General features: G+C 32.1%; 1 protein-coding gene across 1 annotated transcript in view; it reads left to right on the top strand.

Moving 5' to 3' along the window:
- The first annotated feature begins 7,692 nt into the window (after nt 1-7,692).
- The window catches only part of LOC123683434 (probable sugar efflux transporter), a 30,690-nt gene continuing 16,549 nt past the window's right edge, over nt 7,693-21,833 (top strand). The window contains exon 1 of the mRNA XM_045622478.1: nt 7,693-7,905. The gene's annotated coding sequence lies outside the window, so the exon portion shown is untranslated. The remainder of the gene's footprint in view (nt 7,906-21,833) is intronic.

Genomic DNA, 21,833 nt, shown 5'->3' with positions numbered 1-21,833 from the left:
CATTCGAAACAATCTCAGACAAATCCCCCTTATACTCATTTTCTCCAGTCTACACAGCAGAAGTTCGTGAGAAACTGGGTCGAAAGCCTTGGCTAAATCCAAAAAAACTGACAGAATCTTTTTTTTTCTATTCAAACCTTCATTTATATAGGTGTTAAGATTTTCGATCCATACTGATTGACTTGAAATCAAGTCAAACTCAAGTCAATCTTTCTGACAAATGATTCACGTCAAATCAAACTGGACAATGGTAACAGGTTTGAAAATTCAAACTGTTTGTCAAACTAGTTTGAAAAATGAATTATTTAGTAGATATACCTCGCATGAGTAAAATATTTATGTTAAATATAGTAAATAGGTACAACAAATATCTACATTAATTCAAAACAAAAAGAAAATACATTATTTCATACTTTTTTTTCAATCAATTTCTACTTGTCACCTCAAAATTCTTCGTGGAGAGTAAAGTTCTAACTTCGATACTTCTTTCAGATTAAGTGAGTGCTGTGAACAAAAAATCTGGCACTAGAGCGCCCTGCTAATAAAAAAATAAAAAGTACTTACAATAAAACAAAACGCATGTTTTTAACTTTAAGAATAAAAAAGCTGCCGTTCAAAAACTATTTTGACAATTTCGGAATAAACGTGTTATGTTGTTACGACCACAAATACTACTTGATCCAGAAGGTGTTGCTTCCTGCGAAAATTCTACTTCGTACAATTTTTTGTGGCTCTTCATCAAATATCGTTGAAAAACCAGTTCCACTATTGGCATTTTATACCGTTGTTCTTTATTTTTACATAATTTGTACTTTCCAATTTTTTTTGTTTTGGAATCACCCACCGCAATTAAAATAATTTTAATTGTTTTCTCCTCTGATTATCATCGTTATTATTTTGGCACATTCTAAACGCAGTCACTTAATTACATATGATTTCTTCTTTCATTCAATGAATACACATTTTGCGGTAATTGTTCAATTCCTTTCATGTACCAAGTAGTTTAAAATAGCCACAAACAAATTAATTTGCAGTTCATCACTCAGTGGGTACAAACTTTGAATCATGCTGTTGCAATGAATTTTTTCTTACTTGATATGTTGTGATGAAAAGTAGATCATTATAGTTTCCCATTAATTGAATAAAAAGAAGAAGAGTACCAGTTAATTTCTAGGAAAGTAGCAATAATTATTGTTTTTTTTAATATTTAATTGGATCAACTGTACTCTGTTCACATGCAGAGTGAGGGTACAATATATTATTTAGTTTGTTTATAGTGCTTCTTAAGGTGAGTTTTTCTGAGTATATTTTGCGATTTCTTCAATAGAAAAAATTATTAAATCATTCAATAAGATTGAATTTCCAGAGCTGATGCGCTTGAAATATGACATAGGTCGTCAAAAATGACTAGATTTGTGAAAAGAAAACGTTTAGAATCCAAACTACGAATAAGGATGATACTACGACAAATTATTTCTCTCCAACAAATTCAATCGAAGGTAATTATTTTCCTTCGATATGGTCCCTATTTCTTTTCTGAGCAAAATAAGAATTACCACTCAGAAAAACCGTTTTTCCTTATTTTGATGAACCTCCATTTTTGGTTTATATATTACTATGGACTGTTGATTGCTCACTACAAATATTCGAATTTCAGAACTAGATTAGTTAATTTTTCCATTTAACGTATAAATATTTATCACCTGATTCATTGCTAAAGTGAAACAAAAATTCAAGCTTGGTCGCACCGCCCCTGTATATAAAAAACTCACTTCCTGTCATTTGAATGAAGGGACTGTCCATATATAGAATTCACCTGTGTTGACCAATACGTTTCTATTTTGAATTAGCTATTGTTATCATTGATGGATATATGGAACATTACCATTGATCTACATTTGGGATTACTACAGTAACAATTCAAATAAACTCATTGTAAGTGGTAAATTCAAGAGAATTAAATGGATTAAAAATCTATAAAAATTACAAGGATCTCGAGAAAATTAATCTTATAATTTTAATAATTTTTTTTCCATTTTGTTGAGTTGTACTGTGAGACAGCAGGAAATAATAATCGATTATATAAAAATTTGTGTTCTTTGTCCATACAGATGTGAAAATTGCAATAATTGTCATTTTATCCTGGAAGGAAATAATCAATGAAAATCAGGTGTTCAAACTGAAAATGGTTTATCTACCTAAAATAGATTACAAACAGGTGATAAAAGATAAAATAAGTTGAATACTTCCGCACTTCATGCAAAAAACTTATCCTCAAGGACCTCAAGGTCTTTCTTTCATTTTGGGAACAAAACTTATTATTGGCAGTTTTATTTCCTCAGCAAAACCACACTCACTTAAATTAATTAAAATCTTATTACTCAACCGGATCGAAACAAGTAATATTGAACTCAATATTCCCAAGTTCAGAACAGAGGCGTGAAAACGCAGTTTAAAATAAAATCACTAACGTCTGAAACTTTTGAGCACGCATTTATTCAAAAGTTTCCTTGGATACCACTTAACAGCATATAGATATATGCAGGCCTCCATGTCCACGTTGTTTTCTATATAATGCTTGAATTCTCTACAGCCCTGGTGACAAAATTTACAAAATTTTGTACGATGTTTGTAATTGTAATTATATGAAAACATACAAATTATCTACTCGATCGAATAAGTTGTAAAAATTTCAAAAATATCAGTTTTTCATTTTCTGATATTTTTCATGAATTTTCTCTGGTGTTGGCTATGCTATCTTCACAAAATTTGAAATACATAATGAAATGATCAATGCTTTCGGCGACATAATATGAAATTAAAATATTTTCGTATCGAAAATATTTTAATTCACTTTCAGATTTTGAAAGTGAAACTACGGGTACTGAAATAAGGTAGTAAGAATTTTTTTCGAATTTGCTATATTACCATGACATTCCAACACGGGTTTTTTCAAATCCAAAATTTCTAAAAAGTAAATTTCGAAGAAAATACAAATGCAGACAACAAAATCAATATATTTAACCTTTTTCCAATTTTCTAAAAATTATATTCTGGCAATATTTTTAAACGGATCATGCATATCCTGAACCTCAAAGTTTTCGAATTTTCTATCAGTGCCCTTCACGATTGCATTTACATGCATAGCTCACAATTTTTGCGTAAAGTGTGGCGCCATCCTATGGACTTGCAACCAAATTAATTCATTCATGATCTCAAAACTAGTTCATAATTGAAATGGATGGAATTTTTGGGAGGAGTACCTTAAAAGGAGATCTTCTTGATTGTGCACTTTTATATCACCTAAATTAACCACTATAATCACAATCATTACACAAAGGCATAATTTTCGAATTTAATTGGGTTCAATATGAATAACAAATGAAGCAATATAAAAAATATCATGACCTAACTGATAAAATCACTAATAACATAAAGTTTCTATTTCTTCAATAAATTAGCTTCAAATTAAAATCATATTGTCAACATCTTTACAGCATCAAGTAAGAAGTATTCGAATTCCTAAGTAATTTTAATTTTAATCCATTAGAAAGAAACCGTCTATTATAAGTTAATTGCTGAACACATATATGAATATTATTTCGAATAAAATTAATTATAATTGACTCATATGATAAGCGAAGGTGTGGACAAGAAGTAAACACATAAGATATCTTCCAGTAGGTATCTATTGAGGTAAACCTTGAACTCTGCATGCACATTTGATTCATACTTTCAGAATCATGCAAATTCTCAACATTTACTCGCCTTGTCAACATAAATCATATTAAACCTTGAGTAGTACGATACTTTTAATTTGCCATTTCAACATCATTGTCTAAAAAAAAATTTCGTTTGAAGATGACCTAAAAAAACGACATTCCGCCATCAAAAGAATTCTAAATTGGAAAACGATATTGACGTGAAAACTTCCAATTTTTCCTATTTTCTCAGCTATAAGCCTAAATTTCAGGTAAAAATAGATTTAAAATTCATATTTACATACAAAGAACTATTGATTTTTCTAAATTTTATTAAAAATCCATATTTTGTTTGAACTGATATACGTCAACTCGGTTTGACTACCTGAATATACGGAATTCAAGTAGAATGTGAGGCACTGATACTTGATGGGACTTACCAAGAACCTTGGAAAAACAGAGTCACATTATGTCTCCGGAAACATTGGAATTGTTAATGAAACACAATGAGAGTGACTGCACAAATTGTAATCCAATTCTTCAGAAAATCATATATCGGAACACTTTTCAAAATGTTGGAAATTCAAGAAAATTTATTAATTATTTTGGTTTACTTCATCCTTATTCTTTTTTGGAAATAATGAATTTTTGTTCACGAATCAAATTATTTTTCAACATCAGATTCTTGTATACAGTTGATGAAGTGCTTAGAGATCTTAGAAGTTGAGAAATTGTAGATTTACCTACACGCAGTTGCAGGAACATTCATTTAAATCTAATGCCGCCATTATAACTTTAATCCTGCAGTAGGAGGATCCTATTGGCTACCTGCATCGTTTAATGGAGGTTTAAAATGTTAATGCGGCATTGTATTTTAATGGACATTCCTGTAACTGGGCGTAAGTATAAGAAATAATTACAGAATGGAAAGAAACATCGGAAAAATGAATTAAAATAAAGAAAACAATTTTAGCTTTGGCAAATTACCTACTCTGTGTATACTAGGTGAAATAAATTGTAATATCTATGAATCATTTCTCAAATCATGGAAAAGAAAAAACCTCGCAACAATAAGACTTAAAAAAATAAGTAAAGTTTACGGTTAAGGTGAAAGTCTACTGAAGATATATCAGGGGAGTTTTGTCCCATTCACAGTGTACATGTATTACTTTACATTTACAGTGAGCTAAAGCTCACTGTGAATGTAAAGTAAAGGGTTTTTCAACAAGAGGTCTTAGAACATTAATAAGAGGAACGGAAATCGCCTTGTAAAGGAAGCATTTGTTTTGATGCCAACATTCGTCGCTCCTTGTCTGACGGGACACTATAGCAGTAGCGTAACATAATTTGATTGATTTCGAAAGTATCAATTCATGCTCAAAATTACAATGTGATTTATTCATAAAAATTGTCTCGTATTTCAAAAGGGTAAATTTTTTTCTCAGTTTAATGATTTAGCTATTGTAAAGTTATGAAAAGAGGATTCCTTATAAAGCATTCAACAATCAAATCAGGATTCCTACGCCTATGGCTCCCTTGTATTCGGGACCGAGCACAAATGTTTTCTTTCATTCCTCCTATCTATATTCTAAAATTTTGAATAGTCCCCTATCAGGGCATATGTCACTTTTGAAACTGTCATATTTTAACATTTTAGAAGTAAAAACTACGCCATTACTGAAAATAGATTGATTCACGCTTCAACAACGCATTGAAATGGTTACAATTCACTACAAAACTGCTGAAAAGTTTACAGTCACAGTTAGCAAAACTAAAACATTTTTTGGTCGTCGTGAAGCACCTTCTTAGCTGGCAATGGATAAACTGGAGGAAAAATTCTAGTTGTTAGCACGAGTTAGTGATGAGAAGAATCGAAACCGTCTGCATCGCTCAAGAACAACTGAGAATATTGTTGCTGCAGTCCGTAGTATTGACGAAAACGCTGATTTGTTGATTTCTTGTCGATCTTGATCGAAATTAGGCATTCCACAAAGAATAATTAGGCCTTAAGGCTCTTGAAGTTCAGTAAATACAAGAACTCCAGCCGCCGAATACCAATAACTTCGTATCTCAGTTGATGAGGTCCTTGAAATTCTTCATAATAATTATGTTTTCATTGAAAAATCATCTTCAGTGCCCAGTGGAGAGGCCTTTTTACCTCTGAGACTACCTAAATGAGCCGAATTGTGGCATTTGGAGCTCGGAAAATCCCAGAATGATAGTTGAAAAGCCTCTTCATCCTCAACTGTTTGGTGAGGTTTTTGGGCTGGTGTTGTGATTGGACCTTACTTATTCGAAAATGAGGCTGCTATAACTGTTCTGGTGAATGAAATACTCTATCGAGCTATGATTAATGTTTTTTATGGCTGAAATTGGAAGATGTTGATGTGGATGGCGTTTATTTTCAACAAGACCGTTTTACGTGCCACATAAGTAATGAGACAATCGCAATTTTGCAAGAAAAGTTTCCTGGTCATGTTATTTCTTGAATAGGTGATCACAATTGGCCATCTAGGTCTTGTGATTTAACAGCTTTAGACTTTTTTCTTTGGGGCTACGTGGAAGCTAAAGTCTATGCCAATGCTCCACAATCATAGAATAATAAATATAGATAGAGGGAGTATACGCAATTACATGTCCCCAACATGGTTAGATTACGTTGTCATATTGCGATATATTTTCAAATCCTTAATTCTATTATATCATTATGAATGTATATTATATTGAATGAAATATATTTATTTGAGTGATATTTTTCCTAATTGTCGAATTTATAATAAGCAGAATATTTATTATTTTTTGTATCTACCTGCTGAAATCCAAGGTTTGGCAACTTTTGCTCTCCTAATGTCATCGGTTGTTTCACGTCGTTTGGCGCGCTTGAAGTTTGTTTTCTGAATTTCTGATATATTAAGATATTTATTTCAATATATTTTGAGTTGATATGAAACGTTGATTCACTATGGGAAAAAAGAAGTGCGTTCTTTGTGGAGAAACTCGAATTAAATATCGTATCATTGATATATTTTCATTTTCGCGCGCTTCATGCCAAATTTGATAGTTCATGTTGGGGACAAAAGTTACTTACTGAAAATGACATATGCTCCCTCTATCTATGTTTATTGCTCTGAATTCACAATCGATTCAAGACTTACAGATGGAAATCGTGAATTTATCGAGGACATACATTAGTAAATGTACGAATTGATCATGGAAAATTTCATGAAAAGGATATGGTAATGCAACCCATTTGACTGATATAGTTTTCCATCATCAATGACATACCTTCCTCTTTGAAATAAAATGAACATCTATTGATTTCTCTTAAAATATACTTTTTTCATATCAAAATGAAACCTCTTATTGAAAAACCCTTTTTAATTTCTCATGAAATTTAATTATAAATACAAAATGAAAGATTCTTTCTCGATATTCTATTCATTCTAAAAACGCAAAACAAAGTTTACAAATAATGTCAAAATTATGCATTGTAACCAAACTAAGCAAAAAATTACTCTCAGACTTAGCGTGCGCGTAGTGGAGAGTGCGACAAAACCAATATAGACAATCTTTCGGTGGACTTTTTTTTAATGTACTCTCTTTTAGTAGGTAATCTTGCTTGTCTTTATTGAATGGAGAATAGCAAATGAGATCCGCTCAGTTAAACCTCACTTTATTATGCATTCATGAAATTATTTCAATTCGCCTTCAAATACTCAAAATCATCATATATCAGCGTGTGGACGGTCAGTTTCACAACTTCACCATTGAATATGCAATATGCAAATCGCGAGATTAGAAGAATCTTTTTAAAACGCGAAAACAAGTTCTTATATGTATACTCCACTGAGCGCCATCAGAATTTACTTGATCCTATGGTCAAAAAATGCGTAACAACAAATTCAGTGCCTGAACTTGACATTGTGAATGGAAAGTTGCACAAGAATATCCAAGAGATTGGAGGGGAACACCTTTCCATTATTCTTGAAATGTAATGTGAGGAGCTTTCCTGAAATAATATTCAGACTGTGGTTGCCAGCGCAAGACCCTTGCATTGGCCACTCGTACCACCCTAACTTACCACCATAGATTTTGTTGGGGTATGGAGCGATTGTGACCTAGTGTTTCGGTGTTTTTTTTCGATTTTAATCAATTCAGGGTTTGTGCTTGGCAAGGGAAAGTATTCGAATTTTTGCTGATAAAGGTAAGATTTTTTTTTTAATTTGATTGAGTATACCATTACATGAAATTAATTTCATACAGAATAGTGATGAAAAATTGTATCCACGACTTTTGAAAAACAACAAAAGCTTCAACTTATATGAATCAATCAGTTTTACTAATTTGACATATTCTGAATGAAATAACATTTTTAAACTGAATTGAAAGAAAGAGACAATAAAATAGAAGCATTGAACAAAGAAAACATCATCAGAAATATTTTATATAGGAAGATATTCACAGGAAAAATATGTTTGTTATTGTAGCTTTTTCAGAAATTGTACTTTTTATTTATACAGATTCTATAAGGCTTAATGTAGAATTCTTGAAGAAGAATACTTTTCATGTATTCTCTTCTTGACCGATCTTCTGTTTTGGTTAATTAAACTCATGAAGCAATAAGCTTGACTGAGGTGAAGGTTGTTGTAACAAAAATTGTTATTTCTTAAAATATTTTTTCATTACATATTTCGTTTTTAATAATTCGTTAATAGAACATTTAACTGTTGAAGGTATAAAGGGCTTTTTGTTTCATCAATTGAGATCGAAGCTTTTATTTACTTATTCTACATGCATTTTGGTAAAATTATCTTCAGCATCAATTGGAATTGAATTTATGCTAGAGATTCAACTTAGAATATTGTGTCAGCTCATACTAATAGAAGGAATCACAATTTTTTTCGGGTCTTCTATCAGCCGAAAACTATTGCCTTGAAGCCCAAAAAAGAGACTCTGAGGGTGACATTTCAGGCATATGGCTGCTGCATAAGATTGCACAATATTTTTTCTTCCAAAAAATATGATCTTTTCAAAAATTTCAATCTCAAACATCACATAACGATCAGATTATATTATTTATTTACATTCCCATCAATTCAAAATGCACAATACTACTGTGAACATTTTCGACCGACTTTGACGTCCTTTTTTCAACTGGAAGACACCATCCTGAAGTAGGTCGACTAGTTCATTTTAAAACGTATTTGTTTTCCAAAGTTTGAATGCATTCATCATGCTTTCATATTGAAACAATCGTTCGAAATGAACAACATGTTCTCTACTTTTCAGCGATGTGGACTTCCGGCCTTAACTTGGTAGTTAATCTTTCTCTTCTCTCAACCAATTTTGAATGCACTGTACCAGTTATACGCACGTGTTGTTGATAAGGTTGATCTTCAGTCCTTCGTCAATTGTCATACTAAATGCTATTTGTAATGCAAATTTTAAAATAAATTTTTGAGTACTAGTTCTCTGAACATATCGCTCTATCATTTCGTCAAAATGTATGTAACTTTCAAGTTTTAATCAGATATAGTCTTATTATTATTATTTCCTCGAATTAAATTGTGTCCGTCCATAAACTCGATAATTCTCAAAGGGAAAGACCTAGAAACTTGAAATATCCAAGGCAGATTCGGATCTCAAATATATTAATAATAATAATAATAATAATACCCTTTATTAGCAAAATATACTATTTACAAACAATGAAATTACAGAAATACAATAATTCAGTCCTAATGCTCCTTAATGTAAGAAATCAATAATTTTCTAAAATTCCTATATTTATCACAATTTTTTATTTCATTTGGCAATTCATTATATAAAGTTAATCCTTTTACAAGTGTTGACCCTGATGCCGAACAGGTACGAAAAGAATCTACAAAAAAGTTATTTCTATTTCTTGTATATATATGTATACTCATGCACTTCAGATATATACTTAATATTTTCAGATAAATAGTTTGGCAGCATTTTATGTTCAATCTTATATATCATTTCTAATGTTCTGAATTTAATCCTTTGTCTTACATTCATCAAATTCAACGCTTCTAACATCAACCTAATTGGAGTTCTTCTATTACACCTCAAGACCATTCTCATACCACGATTCAATATTTTCTGCAGCTTATCTATGCTATTCGATTTCAAGTTGAAAAATAATGAAAAATATTCCGTAAATAATAAATTATGTTTTCCATTTTAATTCGAAATTATTTGAAAAAAGGACAATTTTAAGCTCCATGTGTTATTTTATGTTGTCCGCGCCACTAGAACCATAAAAAATTCAAGAAGAAAATCGAAAAAAATTACCTAATCCTTTTGTTATCACATGCAAATCCGTCGGTGTTGAGATTTCGAATGTGGATTTAAAATAACATTTTCAAGACTCCCGCCAAATTTTGAGCTGATCACATATGCAGAACCATGGAAAGTTCAAGAAGAATTTCAGAAAAGAAATACCCAATATTTTCGTTCTCACAGATTCGATCGGGTTGAAATTTTGCGTGTAAATAAAGAAAAACAATTTCAAGCTTCGAGCAGAATTTCTTATTGATAGCGAGTTTAGGATCATAATAAATCAAAGCAGAATATCGAAAAAAATAATAAAAGTGCTGATGTAAAGTCAGGAGCCTTTCGAGCGCTCGTTCATTCATGCATAAATTGCACCCTTGTATAATATTATAATTTGTTTAAAAAAAGAAATAGACTTATGAATGAATGAACGCTCAAAAGGTCCTGACGTAAATGCTTGTCTCATTTTTTTTTCAAAAAATCCGAAAATTCTACAAAAATCGTAGAAATTCAACTAAGCATTATTCAGTTGTATCAACATAGCGAAGAAAATAATTTCAAAAATCCAAACAAGATAGACTTTTCAAAGATCGATTCCTGGTGGACCAGAAAAACATAAACGCATATTAACGTCCAGAATATAAGCATATATGATAATCGTTTTTCATTCATTTTTTTCCACGCAAATGAACAAAACACACAAGGAATTTACACATCACATATATTCATATACTCAGATATTAAAATCCAATTAGTATAATATAATCACAAAGCAGATGGAGCTATTGTCTACAACAGGACTACGACCAATTAGATGAGATAATGAATTTCCGAACTGACCTTGTACCATTATGAGCATTGTGCATGGTGAAGATATTCACAATTCAAATTAGATGAACATGATGTAACATGTGTGTGTGGTCAGATGAAGTGGTGCACTATATTCTACAAATTATTCCACAAATACAGAAGGCGATGCTAATTTTTACCTCAAGGTTTATAAATGATTGCTTTATCTAACAGGACCATATGTTCTCCCATAAATGTCACATATTATTCTTTTCTGAAATCGCAATCCACATTATCATGAATTTAGGATTTTTTAATTGAAAAACGATTTTCAATTACAGTCTCATTGCCTATGAAATCTGTAATGAGTTCATTACAGCACTGTTTTTGGTACAGTAATGAACTCATTACGATACTGAAATAGAGAAAAAAAATTTAAATAGACAGTGATGTTCAGATGCGCGATACACCAACAGAGTTGGTAAATGCTGCTGATAATGTCATCTTGAATTTGTTGCTGATTGAATCCAAGAAAAAATATGAATACGCTTACAAACGTTTCATGAACTAATGTGAAGGAAAAAAGATGATCTCCCAATCCGAAAATTCAATAATTGCATACTTCTCTCAATTGTCTATGAAGTTGAAAACATTACTTGCTTTTCTCAAACACCTGAATGATGAATATAAACTGAAAAAAATGAAATTTAGTCTGATGAACATATCATGGCATATGTATTACACAAGACGTATGTGAATGTAAAATGGTTTTAATGTGTATTAATTTTTGATTAACTTGACATTTCTTTTGTCATGTGGTACCGAGTATGGCTCAGTACTTGGTGCTGGTACTCTTTATCGAGTAAAGAAAATTTACTTTCGTTTTTATTTCGAGATAGAGTTTCTTATAGTGATACATTCTTCTGAACATTTTATACCAGTTTATCAAACCAAGATGAATTATTGTTTTTGCAAAGGATTTCGAGAGAAATTTTTTCCTCAAAATCAGTAGCAGCTGCAACATAACTACAAGAAACAAATAAATAAAATATATTCCAAATTTCGGTTGAACATCTTGTGAAGTGCAGATGCTGTTAGAAAAGAAATCGAATTTCAACATTCTATATCTCGAAATCAGAGCGTTTGCAGGCCTATGTTTATGGGATTTTTTTTATAAACATCCAAGGAACTTATAATTTTTGTTTGTACCTCCAATATTAGAAGAGTCTGTATTCAGGGTTATTCGCTTATTAGATTCATGGAAAACTAATAATAATTTTGTGCTGAAAAGTTGCATCTAGGGGTTTGAGACAATGATCTCTTTCCCTAAAATATTTTCAGATCTCTACAACTTCCGTTTATACCGGAAACAAACTTCTAATTTCTTATTTCAAATGGCACACCTAGTATATTATGGCTTCATTTGATAGCTCTTTTGAAGACAATTTCAGCATTATCCCTGGAGTATTCATAGACTACTCCACACAATTAGAATTTGCGGTGTTTCCTCATTTAAAGTTCTTCCTCGATAACCCTTGAAGTATTCATTTTAGGTATAGGGTTAACTTGAGTAAACCCCGTCTTTTTATACATAGATCTGACTGTAATTATAAAAAATATAGGTTCTAATTTGAAATTCTTGAGTTTTGATGAATTGAGTTGTCCAAGTTCATGATCTTCTGATAAACACCTTGTACATTTTTGGTCCAAACCGCAAACAGTATAATAATATGTATTTGCAGAATCGAAAGTGAAAAAGGTTTTTTCTAAAAAAAATTTTTCGGCAGGAATATTCAGATAAATGTGAGTCCACGTCGCCACCATTTTTTTCATTAGAACCCCATTAACTCATGAAATTTTGAGTTTATACCCAATAATATATTAGCATATTGCTGAAATTGTCATCAATAAATCTATCTAATGATGTAATAATATACTGGGTGTACAGTTTGAAATAAGGAAGTAGTAGTATATTTCCGGTTAAACCGGAACTTGTAGAGATCTGAAAATATTTTAGGGACAAAAATCATTGTCTCAAAACCCAACATGCAAATTTTTAGCTTAGAATTATTTTTAGTTTTCCATAAACGTCTAACAGGCCATCGCAGTGAATCACCCTGTATACAAGGTCCACCATTGACGCTCCATTACAGTTAAGCACAGCAATTTTCGATTTTTTTTCGACGCAGAATCATTAGACTCTATTAGGCTACATTCTCAAATTGTTCGGAAACAGACAGGGTGTCCAAATAAACGTTTTTCTTATGGAACACCTGTTTTTTATTCCAGTAGTTGCCCTGATCTATCATTACCAATAGAGCATCGCGTCAATGGTGTAACACCCTGTATATAAACCAACATTGTGTATTTATAGTATAGGGTGTTTTTTTTCGAGGTATATAACTTTAAGTTGGCAGTACTGTTCAAGATAGCAACTGATTTAACAGTTGTCAAGTGATTTATTCTCAGTTTGGTTTGGCAATTCATCATGAATAGACTCACGCCTGAACAACGCTTGCAAATAGTGCAATTTTATTTCGGAAATAATGGTTCTGTGCGGAATACGTATCGCGCACTCCGTCCATTTTATCTTTTATCACTTCTGGTTGAATGGCTACGTCATCAAACAAAACTGCCGCATTTGGAGTGGAGCTAATCCCCGAGTGTATGTCGAAACACCGTTACATCCAGAAAAACTGACTGTTTGGTGCGCTTCATGGGCTGGTGGAATCATTGGTCTGTACTTCTTCAAAAACGATGATGGCCAGAACGTTACAGTCAATGGTGATCGGTATAGAGCCATGATTACTAACTTTTTCATTTCTGAATTGAAAAACCATGATGTCCAGGAGCTGTGGTTCCAACAAGACGGCGCAACATGTCACACAGCTCGTGCCACAATTGATTTATTGAAAGACACGTTTGGTGACCGCCTAATTTCACGTTTTGGACTTGTGAATTGGCCTCCAAGATCTTGTGATTCAACACCGCTAGACTACTTTCTGTGAGGCTATGTAAAGTTATTGGTCTATGCGGATAAGCCACAAACCCTTGACCATTTGAAAGACAACATTCGCCGTGTTATTGCCGATATACGGCCACAAATGTTGGAAAAAGTCATCGAAAATTGGACGTCTAGATTGGACTACATCCGAGCCAGCCGTGGCGGTCATATGCCAGAAATCATATTTAAAATGTAATGCCACAAGATTATCTTGCGGGTAAATAAAATTCATGTCAATCGAATAATCCATCGTTGTTTTATTGCAATTTGAAGTTCTATAGCTCAAAAAAAAACACTCTTTATAATCGCTAAAAAAGATTAAATAAATCAATTTCATAGTGTCTAACAACTATTTCCAAATGAGGTACTTCGAACACAAACCTCGTCTCTACCAAATGGAATTGCGCGGCTACCTTGATTGTTATCCGCATATGCAAAAATAGCTGACATATCCTGAAAATCTGTTTACGGATCTTATTTCGAAAAGCTGAAAGGAAAACCCGTTCCACCCAAGTACTCATATGGAATTAATAATGTACGACATGTCCTATTTACTTTGAAATTCTAACTGTGTCCAATCACTTCACCTGCACCACAGTCTCTTGTTCAACCCATGGACCATTTTTCAAGGAAACGGAACTGCCTAACAACTCACGCAGATAATGAGATCAGGCTTAAGGAATTTACACTCAAGCGTGTTGGAGAATTTGAGAAAAATATGAGGCCCACACAATTCATCTAAAGTCACGATCTGTTAATTGATCGGTGAAAAATTTGATCCAAGGTCGAACGCTGAATCGTTAATCATTCGGAATTCCTTGAGCTCAACCAGCGACCCTATAAAGATGACAAGTCTCCCAGTTTCATTTGATTTTATTATCTTAAATTAGGACGAATTGGGGTTAACCTTCCAGGTGATGAAAAAAAAATTGATTTAATTTTGGGAGAATTATACGGGGAGACGTATTCGATATGGTTAAATCTACATAATTCATTAAACATGAGATCCTGCATCGAAATTCATAATTGGAATGTAACACCTTGTTTTTTTTTTTTAATTTTAATCAATGGAATAGTATCCAACTGATTCTAGTAGTATGCATTATTTATAGGAAGGTTGTATGTATGATAATTTTTTTTTGATATACGAAATATTGGGCATGTGTAGAACCGGATCACTATGAATAAGTTGAAATTTTCGGAAAATTTCGAAGATTTTATGTTGATTCGTATCGAATTCCTTTCGATGTTTGAGAAATTAATGAGAGAGACAAACCGTTTTGTTATAGGTAGATTAATTCTTTCAATAGCCTTAAGGCATTCGGATATTATCTAATAACCTATAAAAGTCATTTGCATGAAATTCATTACATTGATTGATTTCAATATTGCATCAATTTATTGTAATGAGGAGATTCATTCTTTCAATAGCCTTAAGGCATCCAAATATTATCTGATAGCCTATAAAAGTTATTTGCATTGAATTCGTTACATTGATTGATTTCAAACATTGACTTTTCCTGTTCAAGATTCCAAAAAATTTATATTAAAGATTTATATCATGTAATTAAATTAAAATATTTTGCCAATAAGTGTGGCACTATACTTCATTATGCTGCACTTCTAATATATCTCCCCCCAAAGTAAGTAATTTTTGGTGTTTTCACAATATTATCTACCGAGAAATTACACATCGTAAGAGCTGAAACATTTTATCCAAATTTGATACCAAAAACAAATTTCATCTACATTGAGTTAGTAGAACGAGAAATAAATGTTTGATCTTGGACAAGGTTATATTAGAAAAAGCTTAAATTCCTATGAATTCACTTAAGACCTCATTCGAATGTCTATTCCAAATTTGATCAATATCGGACTAGTAAAAAGCACGATCCAAGAAGATATGAGATAATATTCTAATATCATGAGAGAACTCAAGATGTTGAGATCTCTGTAATTTTATATTTGCGCATATTACGAAAAAGCTAAAATTCATATGGGTTCAAATTCAATGCAAACAGGATATCTACAACAAATTTCACCAAAATCGAATTATAAGGTTGTTAAATGGATTTGTGGATACGCGAAATTGAAATTGTTCAGAATAATCTGAAATCCATTTTCCGTGCGAAAATTTTTGAATCATAGATCAAAAATTCTTTCCAACCCAAAATTTACTACATTCCATAATGGAATCAGGAAAGATGATTCAAAAGTCCTTGGCCTTTCGTATCACTTATTTTTAATTCCCCAATATAATTTCCTGAATCGACTTCTACTGCATAATCTGTTTTTCTATAAGTGCAAAATATTGCATTGAATTTTTGATGATATGTATATATTTGGCAATAGGTTGAAGAATTCATATTCTACAGATATCAGGCAGTTAAATTCGGTAATAAGGAAATCCAAAGACGAAATACGTGGGCCAAATGAAGTGGGAATACAAATTGATTCTGATTTGAATATTTTTTGGGATTTCCTTGTTATGCTTTAGGAAAATGAACTTGTTCTTGTGGATAGGGAATTCCGCTCTCAAATATCATCAATTTGTTGTCAGGAAGTAGACATTTACGGAAAAAACCACTATAGATTTCGAAGCGATTCGGATATTCTTTCAAATTTAAGTAATTTTGATATACATTGATATATATTTTTTTTTGGTTCGAATCTTATTTATCAATTTTCCCTAGGCCGAACATGAGAAAAATTTAGTTACTATGTCTGTCTGAAATAGTTGTTGAAGAGAATGAATGTACCGAATATCATAAAAATATATAGGATGGTCCGTTGAAGAAATTGACAAAATCAATAAAACAATCTGTATCTTGCTTATAAAATAAAGATAGACCCGTCAAATATCCTTAGCTTTTGCCTATTTACCAATAAATAAAATAAAGCTTTTTTAAATTATCTGAGGAACAACATTTTGAACGGCCATATTTACTACACCTAGTGGATTTTGGTCATTAACAAAATCAACCACGAGATCTGGACCTGCCCTACAAATTTTAAGTTTCTAAGTTTTTACAATCGTGTGTAGATAGGGATTTATAACTTGGCTTGATTTCCATGCTACTTGGCTAGAGCTTGACTTGATTTCAAGTCAAGCTCAAGTCAAGTAGTAATTTTTCAATCTCAAGTCAAGTATTAATTTATCAAGTACTTGAATCATATCAAGCTACTTGATTTTTAGCAGTGTTATTGTGTAGTGTCACATCAATAAAAAATTATGAAATGAGAAGGAGCCTGGCGAAAAAAAATTCATTTATTAAACTTATTGTATAAAAGAACCGAAAATATCACCTTTTTTGATATAGAAACATGAATTAAATTACCATAAATCATAACAAAATAAAGTTTCTTAATATTGAGAAACCTCCAGGCTTTGTTTGCTTTCATAATTTTCATCCAGGATCTAAGACACATGAAGCATTTTTTAGATTTGTCGCCAAACCTATTGCGGGTTTTTGTAACTGTGAGAGCAGCTCTGGAAAATTGTCTTTCAATAGGAGCTGAAGATGCTAGCGTTGATAACAAATTCTTAAATTTGGGAAGATATTTCTGAAACTACCAAAATCTACCCATAGATTTCATATAAATGTGAGAAAACTACTTATAAAGTCACACTGGCGAATGCTTCAGTCTCTCGGTGCTCAAGGAATCCCCTCATTTAGTCTAAGCGTGCACGAGATTGCAGAAATATATCATATGACGTGCGACGCTTGCATATCAAGCTCAAGTAATATCAAGTAGCTTGATATCAAGTCAAGCAATAAAGTATGTAATTTTTCACGAGCTTGATTTTCAAGTCAAGTACTTGGCTTGATGAATCACTACGTGTAGAGCCAGACAGTCGGACATTTTTTATTTTGACCATGAATTTGTCATGAGTAAGTCGATCTTTATCGTTTGAGACCTTTCGAACACAAAATTCGAAAATTGCGAAAAAATAATCTGATTAGGGAACGACCTCTGAAAAAGTTAAATAGAACACGAATTAAAACACCAACAATAAAAAAACTGTTGAAGGATTCTGTGTAATCTGGAATGGAGCAAACAGATAGAAGCATTATCTCAACTAATTTTTCCGGTATAAAATTACATAATGAGGTGATTGCCTAGAAGAGGAAATTAAAAAATTAATACAACTTTTAAGCGTCACCTTTCCATATCCAATCAATTTCCGTTCGTTTCGATCTCCAAATCCCAAGTAGGCCTTGAACGATCATTCACTGCTCAAAATCGCGGTAAGCCACGATATAACTGCCTAATCACAAAAACAAATTAATTGACGAATGTCATTGTCACGGATACGACGATTCTTTTCCGATTCTTGTCGTGCAAAAAATCGTCGGACTCGAATTGGACTCAATGCCATCTAATTGCGGACCTTCTACTTAATAATCGATAATTTACTTGAAATAAGAGAATTTCATGAATAATCGTGACGAGAGGGTACGATACGATGAATGCTAATGCGCCAGTGGGTATTAATTTGATTAATTTCATGATACTATTTCGATTTATGCAAGGATAGATTCCCAAGTATCGGATATCCAATATGACAGGAATTATTATACGTAGTACTCGGGATTTGATTGATATGTAGTCGTTTTCTTCGCATTTACAACAGGTTCAATGGCAAATTCTGATTCGTCTGATTTTCTAAACGTCAAAATAGAAAATCTGACGCCATACTGGAAAAACGAAGCAAAATATATCTGGAACTCATTCTAGATGAAAGAATGAACTTTAGCAAGCAGATAAAAGGAAACAGAAAAAAGGCAAGGCACAGGAGACTGTACCCGCTGCTCAACCCAAAAAGTGAACTTTACCTAGAAAACAAGCTAAGATAATAAAAAAAGTGTTAATACCAAGCATTATGTATGCAGGTGTAACCTGGTATAATACATCAATACGAAAGACAATAAGAGAAAGTTGCGAAGTACACTAAATACAGTAATCAGAACAGTTAATATATAAGCAACTAACAAATCAGAGAAGAATTGAAAATTAAAACTATTGAGGAAATAGAAAGAAGAAAATAGGGACGCTGAAAGAGCTTGAGACTAGGGAATTGAGAAAGATAATACAAATCCCAGTAAGGAAGACAGATAAGAGTTCAAAGAACTGAATAACTGAGATTCGCAAAATACGTGAAATGTCATAGAATAAAAAAAAGTTGATTTTGGGGTTCCCCAAGGTTCAATATCAGGTCCCATATTGTTCATTTCAATCCACCGTTCGAAGTTTCCGCACTTTGTTGTGGAAATGGATGTTTACTAGTGACAAAACATTTTTTCTGGAGATCTCAAACCCAGAAAGTCAATAGATTGTATAGGAAACTAACGCTTAAACAAGTGATGAGCAGAGCCTTTTGAATCCACTCTATTTCCTTTACTCTCCACGAAGAATGTAATGAAGGATTTTCCAATAAGATATTTCATTTTTATATTAAAAAAAAGATTATATTTCGAGAGAAATCAATAGATATTCATTTCATTTTGAAGAGGATGGTATGCAATTAAGGATGGAAAACAATATTAGCCAAATGACTACCACAGCTACGGTTGCAGCACCATATACTTTCCTAAGAGTTTTTCATGGTCAATTCGCACATTTGTGGCTGCATGTCCTCGATAACTTGAAGAATTCCATATTCAAAATCTTGAATCGATTTTGGAGCATTAACATAGAGCTTATCTTCCACGTGACAGCAAAAAAAAAAGTCTAAAGTTGTCAAATCAAAAGATCTTGGAAGCCAAATGTGATCAACCTTTTCAAGAAATAACACGACAAGAAAACGTTTCTTGCAAAATTGGGATTTTTCGGTTGTATGTGTGGCATGTAGCGCCGTCATTTTGAGAATAAGCGCTAAGTCTTTAAGCAATTCTCAATTAGTATACTTTTTTAGAATGGGCAGTTGAAACAGGGCCAATTATTAATTTTGAATATTTGATTGGGCAGAAAGTAACAATCACTCGCAAGAAGAAATAGTTGACTTCAAATTTGAAGCCAGAGTTTGAAGAATCATTCAAAGAGGTTATATAACAAAAAGAAATGATATCTCTAGTATCAAAAGTTGAATGACCATCACAGGATATAGACCTTTTGTATTTTTTGAATAACTTTTAAAATATATCACTCAGAACTTTTATTTTTTTCTGATAACTATTGTTACTTAGCTTGTAACCCGGTTCAGGCTCAACATCCACTTATGGGACACCCTGTCTACACACATGCAAATTCACAAAATTATTGAATTTGTTTACACTGAGATATTCAGGGTTTTTTCTGGATATTCTTATTGAAATTTCTCTAGATTCGATCGACATGAAGTTTTATAGAGCTTCAATCTGTTATTTTACATCAAAATTCAAAATTTAATGCCGATCGAATCTATTGTTTTTAAATTATCATAAAACCAAATATCTTCTTTATTTAAGGAACTCCTAGGCGAATGTTTCCCATTGACCAACTCAACCGCTACATTTGAGATCCAAATCACCCCGAAAATTTCAAGTTTCTATGTTTTTTTCGTTAGAAAGCTAACGTGATTAAAATATTTTCATTTGAAACCGTTCGCGACTCAAAATTCGAAAATTCAGAGAACAAGAGCTCAAAAATAAGTGGATCTTTTTTCATATAAGGTCACAAAAAAAGATTTGTGATCTCGAGACAATGAATTCATCTAATTAAGCGTTTCTAAATGAATAATCTTCAAAGTACCTATTACAAAAAATTTATTACTCAACTCATTTCTTTTCTTAATTGGCCATTGAGATATCTCTCATGACAGGCTACCAAGGTGCCATCCAATAGAATTCACACAACAAACTCCTCACGTTTATATTATTGTCGTGTCTACCGAGAAGAATCTAAATTGTAGCAATTTCCCATATCTTGTGAATGTAAAATTAGGTAAGACGCCTTCTTGCGGTGTTAATACTGATTTATAGGCAATTATGAAAAGTTATTCTCATTTATCCTTCGATAATCCATAGTTTTTCCAATCACAGAAGCTAGAAAATTTAATCAATCGTGAAAAAAAAACCGATAAATACGAAAGCCACGTGTGCGCTTAGCAAGAATCAAATAATTTAGAAAGGAGTCATGTCAATTGTTTCAATCTGAATAATGCATGATGAATTAAAAACCAGCTGACCATTATAATTCACGGTGTATTGCAGTCTTTAATGAGGCTAAGAGTATTGTTTAAGATTATGTCGTCATTTCATTCGTATACATGCAGCAAGAATCGGAGATAAAGATAAATTACATTAGGCATATATCGAATTTTAATTATCGTTTTTTTTATCTGGCCCGACAAGGAAAGGCTAGACCTGGCTAGACCCTGAATAATTAAGCCGTTGGCAGATTCACGGCTTGACTTGATTTTCGAGCTAATTCAAGTTAAGTATTTATTAATCAAGTACTTGAATTCTATCAAGCTACTTGATTTTTAGCATTGTGTAGCGTACATCAATAAAAAAAATTATGAAATAAGAAGGAACCTTGCAAAAAGCACTTTTATTTATCAAATTATATTGTTTAAAAAAACCAAAAGTATCAACTATTTTAAAATGAGAACCAAAAATAAATCAGTATAAATAATAACCGAATGAAAAATATAAAAAATACAGTTTTTTAATATTGAGAAACCTCCAAACACTGTTTGATAACATGATTAGGATTTTAGGTTTTGCTAGCTTAACGTTGATCTAGCAAAAGCTGCTATTTCTCTGACAATTTGAAAGGGAAAAATGTTTCAATAGAATAACAAATTAGCCTTAAATTATGGCCAAAAATAAATCTTAAGTTCCAAAGTCGTTCTACTAGCTTCCTTATATCTCCCCTAATATCTTTGAATATTTCCAAAGGCGAAGTATCGCTGGAAAAGATTTACAAGATAAAATAATCAAATACAGAATTTTTTGAATATGTCGAGGTACTAGATACAAAATACTTTTCGAAATTGGATAATAAATATAAAATACGAATCTTAAGAAAACGTTTTTTTAATTTTCAGATTTAGAATT

This window comes from Harmonia axyridis, chromosome 6, assembly GCF_914767665.1.
Source record: "Harmonia axyridis chromosome 6, icHarAxyr1.1, whole genome shotgun sequence".
Taxonomy (NCBI): Eukaryota; Metazoa; Arthropoda; class Insecta; order Coleoptera; family Coccinellidae; genus Harmonia; species Harmonia axyridis.
This window is presented reverse-complemented; position numbering and strand designations above follow the sequence as displayed.